The sequence below is a fragment of the Prinia subflava genome, chromosome 6 (assembly GCF_021018805.1).
Source record: "Prinia subflava isolate CZ2003 ecotype Zambia chromosome 6, Cam_Psub_1.2, whole genome shotgun sequence".
In the NCBI taxonomy this organism is placed as follows: domain Eukaryota; kingdom Metazoa; phylum Chordata; class Aves; order Passeriformes; family Cisticolidae; genus Prinia; species Prinia subflava.
In genome coordinates, this window is record NC_086252.1 from 12,010,067 (window position 1) to 12,022,807 (window position 12,741).

At 45.2% G+C, this 12,741-nt stretch overlaps 1 protein-coding gene across 3 annotated transcripts in view; it reads left to right on the plus strand.

The window, feature by feature from the left end:
• Window positions 1–1,273: 1,273 nt before the first annotated feature.
• Window positions 1,274–12,741, plus strand: part of SPATS2L (spermatogenesis associated serine rich 2 like) — a 76,305-nt gene continuing 64,837 nt past the window's right edge. The window contains exon 1 of one of the 3 annotated variants that reach the window (XM_063400237.1): window positions 1,274–1,387. The gene's annotated coding sequence lies outside the window, so the exon portion shown is untranslated. The remainder of the gene's footprint in view (window positions 1,388–12,741) is intronic. The other 2 variants (XM_063400238.1, XM_063400239.1) reach the window with 2 other exon arrangements.

A 12,741-nucleotide genomic window follows, 5' to 3' on the forward strand; every position in this document is an offset into this window, starting at 1 on the left:
GGGTCAGATGCATTCTCATCAAAAATTGCACCTGGAATGATTTTTAGTGCAGCAGTTTCAGAATCCTGGGTTGAAAAGAGTGTTGTCTCCAAACTGTGAGTCCTGGCTGGGGGAAGTAGAGGTGTGGTATGACCAAGTCCCATTTGGGCTAGCTGGAAAAGAGGTATGCAACCATTCTGAGAGGGAACACCATGATTTTCCAGTACCTGTGGCAATCATTGCTAACAAAAATGAGAACTGGTATGTGTTTGGGTTAAGGGAAATGCTTATGACAGTGTAAGACACCAATGCCGATAGTAAATCCAGTTTGTAGTTGTTTATGGAATTTTGGGAAGGGTTTGGTTGGTTTTGTTTGGTTTGTGTTTGTTGTTTTGTTGGTTGGTTTTTTGTTCCAAGTGTATGGTTGCACCTCTGCATTCTAGTGTTTAAGTGGACATTTATTTATTGCTTGTTAATCTTTGTGTTAACAATCCTGACTGTCTTTTGAAACACTTATTACTGAAGAATTTGTGGTAAATTTTTTTATTCTCATTGTTTGCCATGAGTATTCACAGAGATTTACAGCATCACAGAATGGTAAGGCTGGATCACAATGGGTCATCAGGGGCAACCTCCCTGCTCAAGCCGGGTTAACCCAAAGCACAAGGCACAGGATTGTGTTCAGATGGTTCTTGGGTATCCCCACAGCCTCTGGGCAACTGGTTCCCATGCATGGTCACCGCTCAGTACAGAAGTTCTTTCTCAGGTGGAACTTCTGTGTATCAGTTTCTGCTCGGTGCCTCTTGTCCCATTGCTCAGCACCACTGAGAAGAGCCTGATCCATCCTCTTAGTACACCCCCCGCCCTTTAAATATTTATACACGTTAATGAAGTCCCCTCTCGATCATCTCTTCTCGACGCTGAAATTCATCTGCTGGCCGTGACTGATGTCGCCTGTTTACTTTCACTTACGGAGAAGTTCGTGAATAGTTCCTTACACGAGGCCCAGCGCTGTCCTTGCGCGTCGTGGATGTTTTAATTGTGCGTGGCAAGCGGGGTGCACGTAAATCATGTGCCCGCGGCTGAAGCCAACCCCTGGGGCCGCGGGGCCGCTCCCCGCCCCTCACAACTGCCCTGCCCGGCCCGGCCCGCAGAGAGCCCGGGACCCGCGCAGCGCTGCGGCAGCGACGCCTCCGGCGGCCCCGCCCGGCTCGGCTCGGCCCGGCCCGGCCCGGCCCGGCCCGGCGCTCCCGCCCGGCGGCGCCCCCGGCCCCGAGCACAGCCCGGGGCGGGCCGGGGGCGGGGCCGGCGCGCGGGGCGGGGCGCGAGGCGGGTCCGCGGGAGGGCGGCGGTGCCACGGCCGCCACCGGCCCCAGCCCCTCCTCGGCCTCCGCCGCGGCCGCACCAGGTAAGGCGCTGCCGCCGCTTCCCCTCAGCGGCACCTGCGCGGGGCGGCGGGGGGCCCCCGGGAGTTCCCTGCTGAGGGGTGCCGGGGAGGGAGGGGCGCGGCTGCCGCGGTGCCCTGCCCGCCGCTCTGTCGCCTCGGGTCCCGGCGCCGAGCTGCGGGTGGGCCCCTCCTGGCGGCACGGGGACCGCAGCCGGGCCGGCCCCGCTCCCCGGACCCCGCGTGGCGTGCGCCGGGAGCCGCTCGCCGCCGCTCCCCCTCGGCCGCCGCTCCGCCAGCTCTCGGCGCCTCCGGAGCCGAAGCGGAGCTGGGCTGTTCAAGGCTATTCGGTAACAGCCTCGACCATAAATGATTAACTGCGCGCCCGGGTAGCCGGGTGCCGCCGAGCGGAGCCGCCCGCGGCCGGCGCGCTGAGCCAGCGGGAGCGTTCGGTCCCGAACCGCCGCCGGGCGCTGTGGCACGGCTGGGAACGCCGCCGCCAGCGCTGCCACACCGCAAGGTGGGCACGGAGCTTGCTGTGCCTCGGCCGCTGCTTCGGCGTAAATCCACCCGTTTGGCGTCCTTTCTTGTCTCCGCCGGGCTAAAAGACCGCCAAGATGATAGGGAGTTTTCTGTTACTGATTTTGTATTTGGTGTAGGGTTTGTTGGGTTTTTTTAAGTCTTTATTGTCTTTTTTACTATGCATTAAAAAAAAATAGTAGGTATGGAATTCGTTGATAAGCAGTGGCAGCTGGCAGTACTCTCTTATTCTCTATCAGAATGCTGTGCCTCTTTTGTTGAGCTGTAAATTAATAGTGTAATCTCCTTCCCCACCCTCAGCCTCATCACTTGGAGATGTGAATCACTTGCACTACCAGATTTGTTTTCTCTAGGAGAACTAAGAGGCACCACAGAAAATCCATCTGTTTCATTCCAGGTTACATTCCACTGGGTTGATTTGGTTGATTTCAGCTTGAAAATGTGCTTCAAGGCAACTAATGGTCTTCTGTGGGATTTTTTTTTTGTTAACTTTTAAATTTGAATTACCAGTGTAGGCAAGAGGCATTTTTCTTCTGTTTCTTTGGGCTCTTGATATAGTTGAAAAGTATTTTCCAAAGCACAGTGATTCAAGAAGGTAGATTAAAAACTTTCTACACAGAAAGTGGAAAAGGCTGTTGCATGTAGAATGTCAGGTTAACTGGGAATACGTTTGGACTGTCCATGAAAGAAATCCTGGCTGGCAACCTGTTGAATGCCACTAACTAGAGTCTTCAAGCTGTGGTGAGCAGGACACTGTGCCCTTGCCACAATTGTTTCTGTGAATGCAGTCCAACCGTGCAAATGCAGAACAATTTCCAGGTCAGAACAGGTTGATGAATTTAGTGAGGCGCCATCACAAACTGCTGGAGCTGAGCAGTGCTGCTAGGCTGTGAGTTCTGCCACTAATTGTGCTAGGGAAGTGGAAGGAGTTTGGCCCTTTGAGAGCAGCAGGATCTGTTAAATGTAATGAGACACTAATCAAGATAAGGCTTATACTGTGTCAGGTGCTGTAGAACTGTGTAAGGAGGTAAGGTCACAACTCTGGGAAATTTACTGCATAAAAAATGCTATGATTAAGATGAATTAAACTAAGTACCCTTCAAAATGTCCTCAGGGTTATCCGTAAGCGAAGGGTCTGTTTCCACAGTCCTTATGCCCACGCAGATGCCTGAGAAGAAATGTGCTTGAAAATGATTGTTTTGTCCGACATACAGTAATGAGCCTAAAAATTGCACACAATCATTTTGCTGTGTTAAGAGAGGTTTGGTTCTGAACGTGGATCAGTTCTTCTTATCTGCTCCTTCTTGCTTAAAGAAACGGAAACAAGGCTATGTCAGGACACCTTCCTGCTGTTTCCTGAATTTTAAGGAAATGCTTGTCTGGAACTGAAATTGATTCAGGCCTGTTTTTAAGGGAAATTACAGAGTTGCCAGTGGCCTACAATGTGTTTTATATTTTCTTCAAGTTTTTCTCTAGCAATCATGGAAGTACCAAACCTGTGCCTGTCAGCAGTTGTAGGCAGCCTGTATTTGGTATTAATTCCTGCAAACTGTTGTTTCTGTACCTTTTCACCCACACACATGGCCTCTGTTGTCATTCTGAGGGACCGTGTTTCTCGGTGTCTTTTCAGAGGCCACCTCTTAGACATCTTTAGACACTGTTAGCAGTGTTAGTCATGCAGAATACAAAAAAACCCCACCTCAGTCATGTTCTCAAAGCAATCTGCTGTGCTGCTTCACAAATCTAAAGGAAAGGTCAAACTCCACTTTTCACTGTGCACTGGAGGATAAAAGTAAAGCTGTGTAATGGCTTGGAGCAGAACACCAAAGGGCAGTGAGACTTTGCACGAAGATCTAGGGAAGAAAAACAACAGTTAACTGTTAATTGTAGTTGATTTGTAGCTAATATCAAGGATTTTATTGTCCACATTACTCTTGAGAAATACGGCTCTTGTCTGGTGCTACTCTCCTCTGTACTTCTGCACTGTTCTAATGCTTCAGTTTCTCTGTTCCTCCTGCTTTCCTTCCTCAGATGCTTGACCAACTTTCTCAGTTTTCTTCTTCTAGTATAAAAGGAACAGTAGTAGTACCTTTAGAAGTACCTAAAGAAGTACCTTTATTTTAGACTGGGCACCTTCTCCTGTTAAAAGTTGTTTGAAAGCAGTGCTCGTTATCGTGATTAAATCAAAGAATTCGGATCCTGAACTTCACTGAGATTAACAGAGGGCTTTGCACGTGACACCTCTATGCCCTGTGGGTTTCTGAGCACCTTGAGCTTCCAGATGTGCAGCACTGTTTAGTTTCTACTTTGCATTGGCAAGAGCCTCTTTGCAGCCCTCAGAACGGTAAGCTCTTGTTTTGGAGAGCATGAGATGCGGGGGTGTGTAGTTACCTTGGGGGTGTATTTGTCATGGCAGGACTTTTACTTCCCATCTGTATATGGGAGTGGCATCGTGGCTGCTTCCTACAGCAAAAAATTTGGCTCTTGTGCAGTCTTCTAACGTGACAAGGACCAGCTCCATGCCTGATGTAATTTGATAAGGCGGTCAGAAGAGCTAAATGTAACTGGCATCTTGACCAATGGTGTGTGCAAAATACATTGTTTGGTTTCGGGGCCATTGTGGGAGCACAAGGAATATAAACTTTGGGATGTGGCAAGGAGCTGGGGAGAGAAAATTGCCACTTTTTGCCAGTTTAGTTTCATGGTGTGTGGGTGGAACATGGGTGGAAGAGGGCAGGTCTGTCAGCTGTAACTCTTGTTTGTGAATGGAAGTGCAGTAATTCCCTAGTTCTGGGTATGGAATAGAGAAATCTGGTTTAGGTTATTATCTTCCACGGTCATTCCTGCTGAAAGTTTGTCCATGGGAAGCCTGTTTAGAAACTGTAATGAAATCATGTGTGTAAGTTCCATTTTGAATGTGTGTGCTCCTTTGCATGTAAAATCTGGGAATTGAAGTGTCATTGGGGTAGGCAGAGAAGTAAAACATTTTTTCCTTCTGGAAAGTTGTTGGCAGATGTAATTAACTTTTTTTTTGTGGGGGACTTCAGAAACAGACTTCAGAATTAGAGTCTAATACTGGTTTCTCAGTATAAAAGAAGTATTTTCCTTGAATTGGCCATCTTATACTTTATAGACAATGCCAAATTTGCTCAATTACTGAAGTGATTATTAAGCAATAGTGACAATGGTTTCACTTATTATCCAGTACAATTACACTTTTACTACACGTTGTACCAGAAAAAGCTCCTGATGATTTTCTGTTTATACAATAGTGCTGCAGACCCTAATTAGGGTTTGGGAATGAAGTCAAAACTCTGCAAGTGTTTTAAGCTTCTCTTGTAAAACAACAGTAATATAGAATACCAGCCCATCTTTTTATAATACAAAAGAGACTAAAAATATGCTCTGCATATACATAGTAGGAAAGGATTGTGGCATAACATTTTCAAAGCTTTTTCTTTTCTTGGTTTGCTTTTAACTGAAGCTCTGCAGTTTCTTCAAAAGCCATGAGTTACAAATGAATCTGCAATACTTTGTGACTCCTTGTCCTTTCCTTCAGACAAAAGGCCCTTTCAAACCATTGTGGAACAGTCACTGATTTTCATGTGGTCATTCAAGAAAAGGATAGCGATTGGCCTTCATAATAGGCCTTTCAGTACTCTCTGGAGTGGTTTGCTGGCTGAAAAAAATGCCTATGGCAGTGTACTGTGTCCAGTGTTTAAATTACTGACTTACTGACGAATCTAATCTCCCAAGTGTTGGAAAGGTAAGAGTTCAAATGGCAAAAAAGCCTCACCTGTTTGTGAATACCAGTGTGCTGCTACTCAGAGTTGGGGACAGATTTTGGCCTGTGTGAACTGGTACAGTTTTATTTGATTTTCTTTGACTGAAGGGCTGTTCTGTTTCTTTTCTTTAAGTAGTAACTTAAGCCTATGAACTGTGTTTCTGAGATGGTTGATGCTGTTTTATGTCCTGGGTGGAGTTGAGCAATGTTATCTGTTTGTGCTATGCATAGCCAAGTGAACTGTATGATTTCTTGGAAGGTGACTCTCCTTGAAGGTTGTGGGTGTGTTTCAAGCTGACATTCAAGAAGCTGCTGCCACTGTTGTGTTGAGAGCTCAGTCTCATGGAGTTATCTTTCTGTGCTGGTAAAGCCAACCTGCCTGGCAGCATTTCAAAATAAATACTTTACATTTAGGGTAGGTAGACTGGTGTTTGTTGGCCCAACCTTGTGTAAAATCCATGCAAGAATTTATGGTGCTTGACTGAGTCTTATCTGGAACACCACCAAAAGATATTGTTGGTGCTGTGAGACATTTCCAAATGAGCATAGCTTTTCAGGATCCTGGCTGATTTTGTTAAGAATTCATGCAGTGTGTGTCCTGAAGGTTCAACCCTGGAGTGTCTGCCTGAATGCTGCCTGTGGCACCTGGCTTTCATTGCTGCAGGAGAGTGGTTCATAGTGGCAGATCAAGACTTGAGACTTTCTTATTGATTAGGTACAACTGCCAACAAAGAGTGTTTGGGCTCTGGATGATGAGCTCAAGTACGTACTCAAATGGTTGTTTCAGACTAAATTACTTGGTAATACATAAAACCAACTTTGGGTATGTACTGTCCTACACACATCCAGCTTGTGGCTTCCTCTTCTGCACTACACTTAAGTTATTCCCTTTTAGTATCTAAATTACAGTGCTTTGTATGGTTCTCTGTGTAAAATTAAATGCAGTAGAACCGTTGCACATGCAGTTTGGGTGTGGTGGCACTTCTCAGCTGGAATGTGTTCAGAAGCTGTGGTTTATGGTAGCAGTGGAAAAACCTACAAGTCCCAAAATGTCATCACTGTGGGATTTCTCCTTTCTGTGTTCCTGAGGGAATAACTATCTTACACAGTCATACTAGCCTGTGTAGAATTTAATTTAGTGATCTTTAGGACAAGGTCTGAATGAAATGTTGCCTTTTCTGTTTTCCAACAATAACTTCATTTTGGCTAGAAATTGTTTTGGGTTGGCTGGTTTGTTAAGGTGCTGTCATGACATGCTTTGGTGTTAGAACTGGAGCTTGTGGTCCTTGCGCTGGGTGTGCTGGAGTGAGGGATGGTTTGCAGACAGACTGCACAGCTCTAAGGTGCAGAGAAGCTTCATCTGTTCCCAGAGCTGCTGAGGTCTCCCATGTGCTGCATGCACTTTGTTACTAGGATGAAAGAAGGAATCCTACTTCTTGTTAGAATTCTTGAGGGTTTCTTCCTCTACAATAACCAAATTATGTTGTATACAAACATAGTTGAAGCTAGAAAGGACTGGATAATTCATCTGGCCAGTACAAAGGCAACCAGGTCTGAAATGTAAGGAAAGAGCAGGAGAAAGGAGTCAAACGATCAGATGTGATCAGATGCTGTCAGGTGCACAGAGCTCTAGTGCAGGTGCGATGAGAGGTGCCCTGAAGAGATTTGAAGTGTGAGGCAAATACACATGAACAAGAGCAGCCTCTGTGTAAGAAAAGTGCCTGTAAGCTTGTGGAGAGAGCAGAAGGTGGTGGTTGGAAGAAGCCCTAGTGGGGAGGAAGACTGTGCTTTTTGGCTCAAGATGATCCAAATTGTGTGCTATTGGGTCTGCATCACAGGATAGCTAATAGCCTCACAAATTTTTCCTGTTGTGAAAGGCACATGCCCCAAAACAGGTGCAGTCTACATCCTCTGTAGCTGAGTTTCTGGGGAAGAGATGTTTCAAACTAAGGTCCTGTCAGACTTCTACATGCATTGGCAGTTTTGCAGCACTTCAGTGTGAGTAGGAGTTTGGTTCTATGTCTTTAGTCAGGAATATGACGTGAGAGCCAGCCGTGGAGCAAGGTGCAGCAGTGTGCTGCTGGTCTTTCCACTGAGTGCTCAGTCCTGAAACTTCTGACTGTTCTGTGAGAGGGTTCAGTCCACAGAGTCAGGATGAAGGGTGATCTATAATGGGAAGTGTTGTACTTTCTTTTGTAGTAAAGAGAGTAAGCCTACAAAACTAAGGAAGTTCTGTACAGGGAAAGCTGTTTGGATGTGGATACTGTCCCTGAAGGTGTTCAAGGCCAGTTGGGTGAGGCTCTGGGCAACCTCATATAGTGATTTACATTCCTACCTGTGGGTTGGGGGTTGGAACTATGTGATCTTTAACATCTCTTCCAACTCAGACTATTCTGTGATTCCATGATTTGGCAGTCTGGGAAGTCACTCTACTGTTGCATAATCTGGCTAGAGATGGTCGTGTGTGTAAATTCATCAATTGCATTGCCATGAGTACAGCGAGGATTGCACTGAGGAGATGACTGAAAGGAGACCTCATCAATGTGTATAAATATCTAAAGGAAGAGTCCCAAGAGGATGGAACAGGCTCTTCTTGGTGGTGCCAAGCAATAGGACAGGAGGCAATGGGCAGAAACTGATGCATGGGAAGTTCTACCTGAATGTGAGAAGAACTTTACTGTGTGGTGACTGAGCACTGAACAGATTGCCCAGAGAGGGTATGGAGTCTCTTAGATATAGTCAACAACCATCTAGACCTAATCCTGTGCAGTGTGCTCTAGGATGGCCCTGCTCGAGCAAGGAGGTTGGAGCAGATGATCCGCTGTGGTCCCTTCCAACACAACCCATTCTGTGATGTCTTGACAAAGAGTGATACGTTTCCGTTTTCTTTGCTTCTGGGATGAGGCTGATATTGGCATTTTAACATCTAATTCCCCACTTTGAAGTTAACATGATTACAACCATGATTATTTTGTGCATTACCTTACAACTGAGGAAATGTTAGAAATTTTTAATTGCTGTCCCAGTGTTGGATTTCCAGAGACATTGAGTGCAGGTAATTACTATTGCAATTGTGTACAGTCAAGTCCTCTAGCTTGTAAATGAATGATGGTGCCTTCCAAAGCATTTTAGTGGAATTGCTAAAAAGCAAAACATGATTTCTAAAGCTGTAACAAGGGACTTTTTAAATGAAGGAGGGATCACCTTGTAGTTGCAAGGTCTATTAAACTGCAGAAGGGTTAGTCATTAGCATTGTTGCCTCATATTAAAAGAATGCAGCAATGTAAACTCATTAGTTAAACTGAACGGCACACTTTTAAACTACTGTTCACTATTTTAATATCTTCTTCCATCTAGAGAGCTGCTTAGCCTTGTATTAGAGATTTCTGTGAATTAAAAAAACACCCTCAGGATTGCTGTTACTGATGACAAAACTCAGACATTTTGTACCATGGTATGATACTTCTTCTGGGCTGAGCTTGACCTAGCAGGCTGTGCATATCCTCACTGAGCTGCTGTGAAGTCAGAGTGCAGCTCTGCAGAAGTGGTTCAATCAAGGGAAATGGTCAAACATGTGATATCAAGGGCTGTTTTTCTGCAGTGCCAGAAGACCTGGGCAAGGACAACTCATTTTGAAAGTCTGTAAGGTCAGCGTGGTGAGGGTGCTTCCCCACATGTATGGGAACAAGGCCCCTGCAGGGCTGTGTTCTTCTCCAGGCCTCTGGCTGACGTGGGGAACCGCTGGAGTGGCCGCCAGCTGGCAGCTGGGCTGCTTTGCAAGGGCTGTTGCTGAGTGTGCTGGTTTTGTTGGATCTTTGTCTTTAAACAAATTTGGTACCAGGCTCCATAAAAGGCTTTGCCTTTTGCTCGTTTGGGATTTTTTTGTGGAAGGGACCTGAGGGACTTTTATGTGCTACATTTTTGGACATTTTCGGTTTCCAGTACTAATCACAGAGCTTTGGGAAGGAATCGACTGTTAATTGAAATGGAAAATACAGCAGATGGACTCCATAAGAGACATACCATAAATCATTAACAGTGTTAATAGAAAGGTGTCTGTTCACGGATTACAGTTTAGCACTCCCTACCTCCAAAAAACAACCAGCAACACAACCACAGAAAGTTCTACCTTAATATAAGGAAGAACTTCTTATCTGTGGGAGTGACTATGTACTGGAACAGGTCTCCCAGAGAGGTATTCAATACATGTAGAGATATTCAGGAACTGGGTACAATCCTGTGCAGTGTGCTCTGGGATGACTCTGCCTGAGCAGATCATCTACTGCCATCGCATCCAACCCTACCCTATCTGTGACTCTGTGAAAAGATATAATCATCTCACTCTTATTTTGAAATTTGTAAATTCTGCTTTTAATCCTCAGCTTTTACAGTGTGCTGTATTCCTGAACATATACCAGGAGTTGCTTCTCTGGCTTCTCAAGTTCATTGACTTTGATAATTCACTAGAATAAATGTACTTAGGTCCTAAGGTGACTGAGAAAAGTTTGGTATGTGATATATTGGTGATCAAGGTGAACATGAGGTGGTCAGTGCGTGTTTGAAATCTGCAGCTGTGGATGTTGAGGGATTTGCTTACCTGTGAAAGCTTCAGTTGTTCATTTGAGGACTGCAGTTATGGGTGATGTTGAGCACAGCCCCCACCATGCAGGTCCGTCTGTGAGAGCCAGGAGACTCTGTAAACAAAAAAGATAGGTTGTAGTTACTGTGCACCACTCCCCTCTTCTACTGAAGCAGCAAATATCTTGGGCAATAAAATGGAAAAATAAATAACATCAATGTACTATAACTTTGCAAAGCTAATGCAAACAGAAGGCTGATAATTCGCAAAGCAGAGGTTTGGCTAGAGATGGTAGCTTGGCCGTGTCACGTGCATGTAATGTTTTCTGTACAACTGTCATTAAATGGGATGGTACTTTTTTTAGTGGATTGTAAAATATTCAGACCATGTCTTGTGAGTGAGGGGTTATTACTGGAATAAACTTAACTTTTGGTATCTCAAAGGCACTTGGAGCAGAGGTGCCAAGTCATAGATCAATTGCTGAGGCTCAGTGTCAGCAGTAAATGCATGTTTGTTCCTGGGAAAGTAAATGCAGACATGAATTCAGAATAAATGATCCATACAGGAGATGCTATGCCAATAAACTGAGGCAAACTCCAGTTTGCTTTAACAAAGGGTTTATCTCAGTTCCCTGAAGGCTTTCCAGATTGTCACCAGCACCTACTCACTTTTATCCAAACTTACTAGCAGAATAGAAAACTACACTTTATTTTTGCTTCATTTTATCCAGATTCCTTCATAACTAAAATACTGACACAAGCATTTCAGCTGAAGCCCGGGCTGAAATAATTTAAATCATCACTGGAACAGTCTTAAGTTCCAGCGTGAGAAATCTGCTTTAAAGCTTTGGGTGTTATTTTGTTATTTGTATGTCATTCCCATGAAGAGGCTGCTTTGACAAATTCCTTGTTTCATGGAGCCTTCTGTCTCAGGGCTGTGAGAGCTGTGTTTTCCTTTGTGATGTAAAATACCACATGAGAATGAGATCTCATTTACACTCATGGCTGAGTCTGACCAAGATCTCCTGGGTAATTTTACTCCTCCTTCCTATTAAAGCTTCAAAAGAGGCTTGAGTTATATTTACATTTGTAAATTGATTTCATCCTTCATTTTTGTTCATTATGATCCCACTCTTAGAATCTGAATGCACAAGACAAGAGTATTTCTCTGTTCTAGGTGGAGAAGGATTGGAGTTTTACTTAACAAGGAATATGTCTTATCTCTGTGCTGTACAAGTATTATTTGTGGTTGTGTTCAGCTCTTGTAGGACTGACAGGAAGAAGTGTGAAGCTGCTGAGGTGGTGGCAGTGTGGCAGTTCTTAATCCTCCCCCTGTCCACACACGAAGGCAGCAACAATGGAGTGGAGTTGGACCTGGGGCTCCATTGCTGCTGCCGTGCTGGGCCCTGGCATGGTGCTTTCCTTCTGAGCAGGATGCAGTACCTCCTCCTGCATGGGCCCTGGCATGGTGCTTTCCTTCTGAGCAGGATGCAGTACCTCCTCCTGCATGGGCCCTGGCATGGTGCTTTCCTTCTGAGCAGGATGCAGTACCTCCTCCTGCATGGGCCCTGGCATGGTGCTTTCCTTCTGAGCAGGATGCAGTACCTCCTCCTGCATGGGCCCTGGCATGGTGCTTTCCTTCTGAGCAGGATGCAGTACCTCCCCCAGTGGGCGATGCAGAGGGTACATCCCTCTGCTGGGCTGCTTCTCAGTAAAGGTTCCCAGGACGCACTCTATTCTTTGGACCTCAACCACTTACACTGTTACAAAGGCACACTCAGCACATGATATTGTGTTGACAAACAGTTCTACTTTTCACGGTGGTGGTGTGATGTTTTTTCAGAAGCCCAGCTATGGTGGCAGTAGGCCAAGTTCCCTGAAGCCCCCTTATGTCTGTGTCAGGGTGGCATCTTCAGATGCAGTCTCTTCTTGGGGCTTTTTGGAGATTTCAATACTTACTTATTGTAATCTTTGATATTGGGTACTGCACAATAAAACCCAATATCAGCTGGATGTCAGTAGGAGGAAAAGTTGAAACCTATTTTGCAGGATTGAGCTTTTTAATGTGCTCTGTGACTCCCAATACCTGCATTCTGTGTGTCTTAAGCACACATCTGCTATAGCTGGGCTGTCTTGCTTTTGGCACTGAACTCACTGTCTTACCTGTGAGGCTGAGGTTACTGTCTGCTGAATGGCAGCATAAACTCAGTATCCACAGCCTTGATGGATCCACCACACATTGGTTGTGTACAGTAGACAGCCTTTGTCTCCTAAAATAATCCCTCACTCACTTTAAAGCATATGCACTCAAACATATTTTCTCCGCCTTTACTTACTTGAATAAGCAAATAATTTTAACTTTAAAAAAAAAAACGTAATTTGCATGCTTTCTCAGAATGTGATTATGTCTTGAAATGTTTATACAAAATATATAGATTGATTTTGCTCTTAAGACAATGTCTACTTTTGTTTTGGA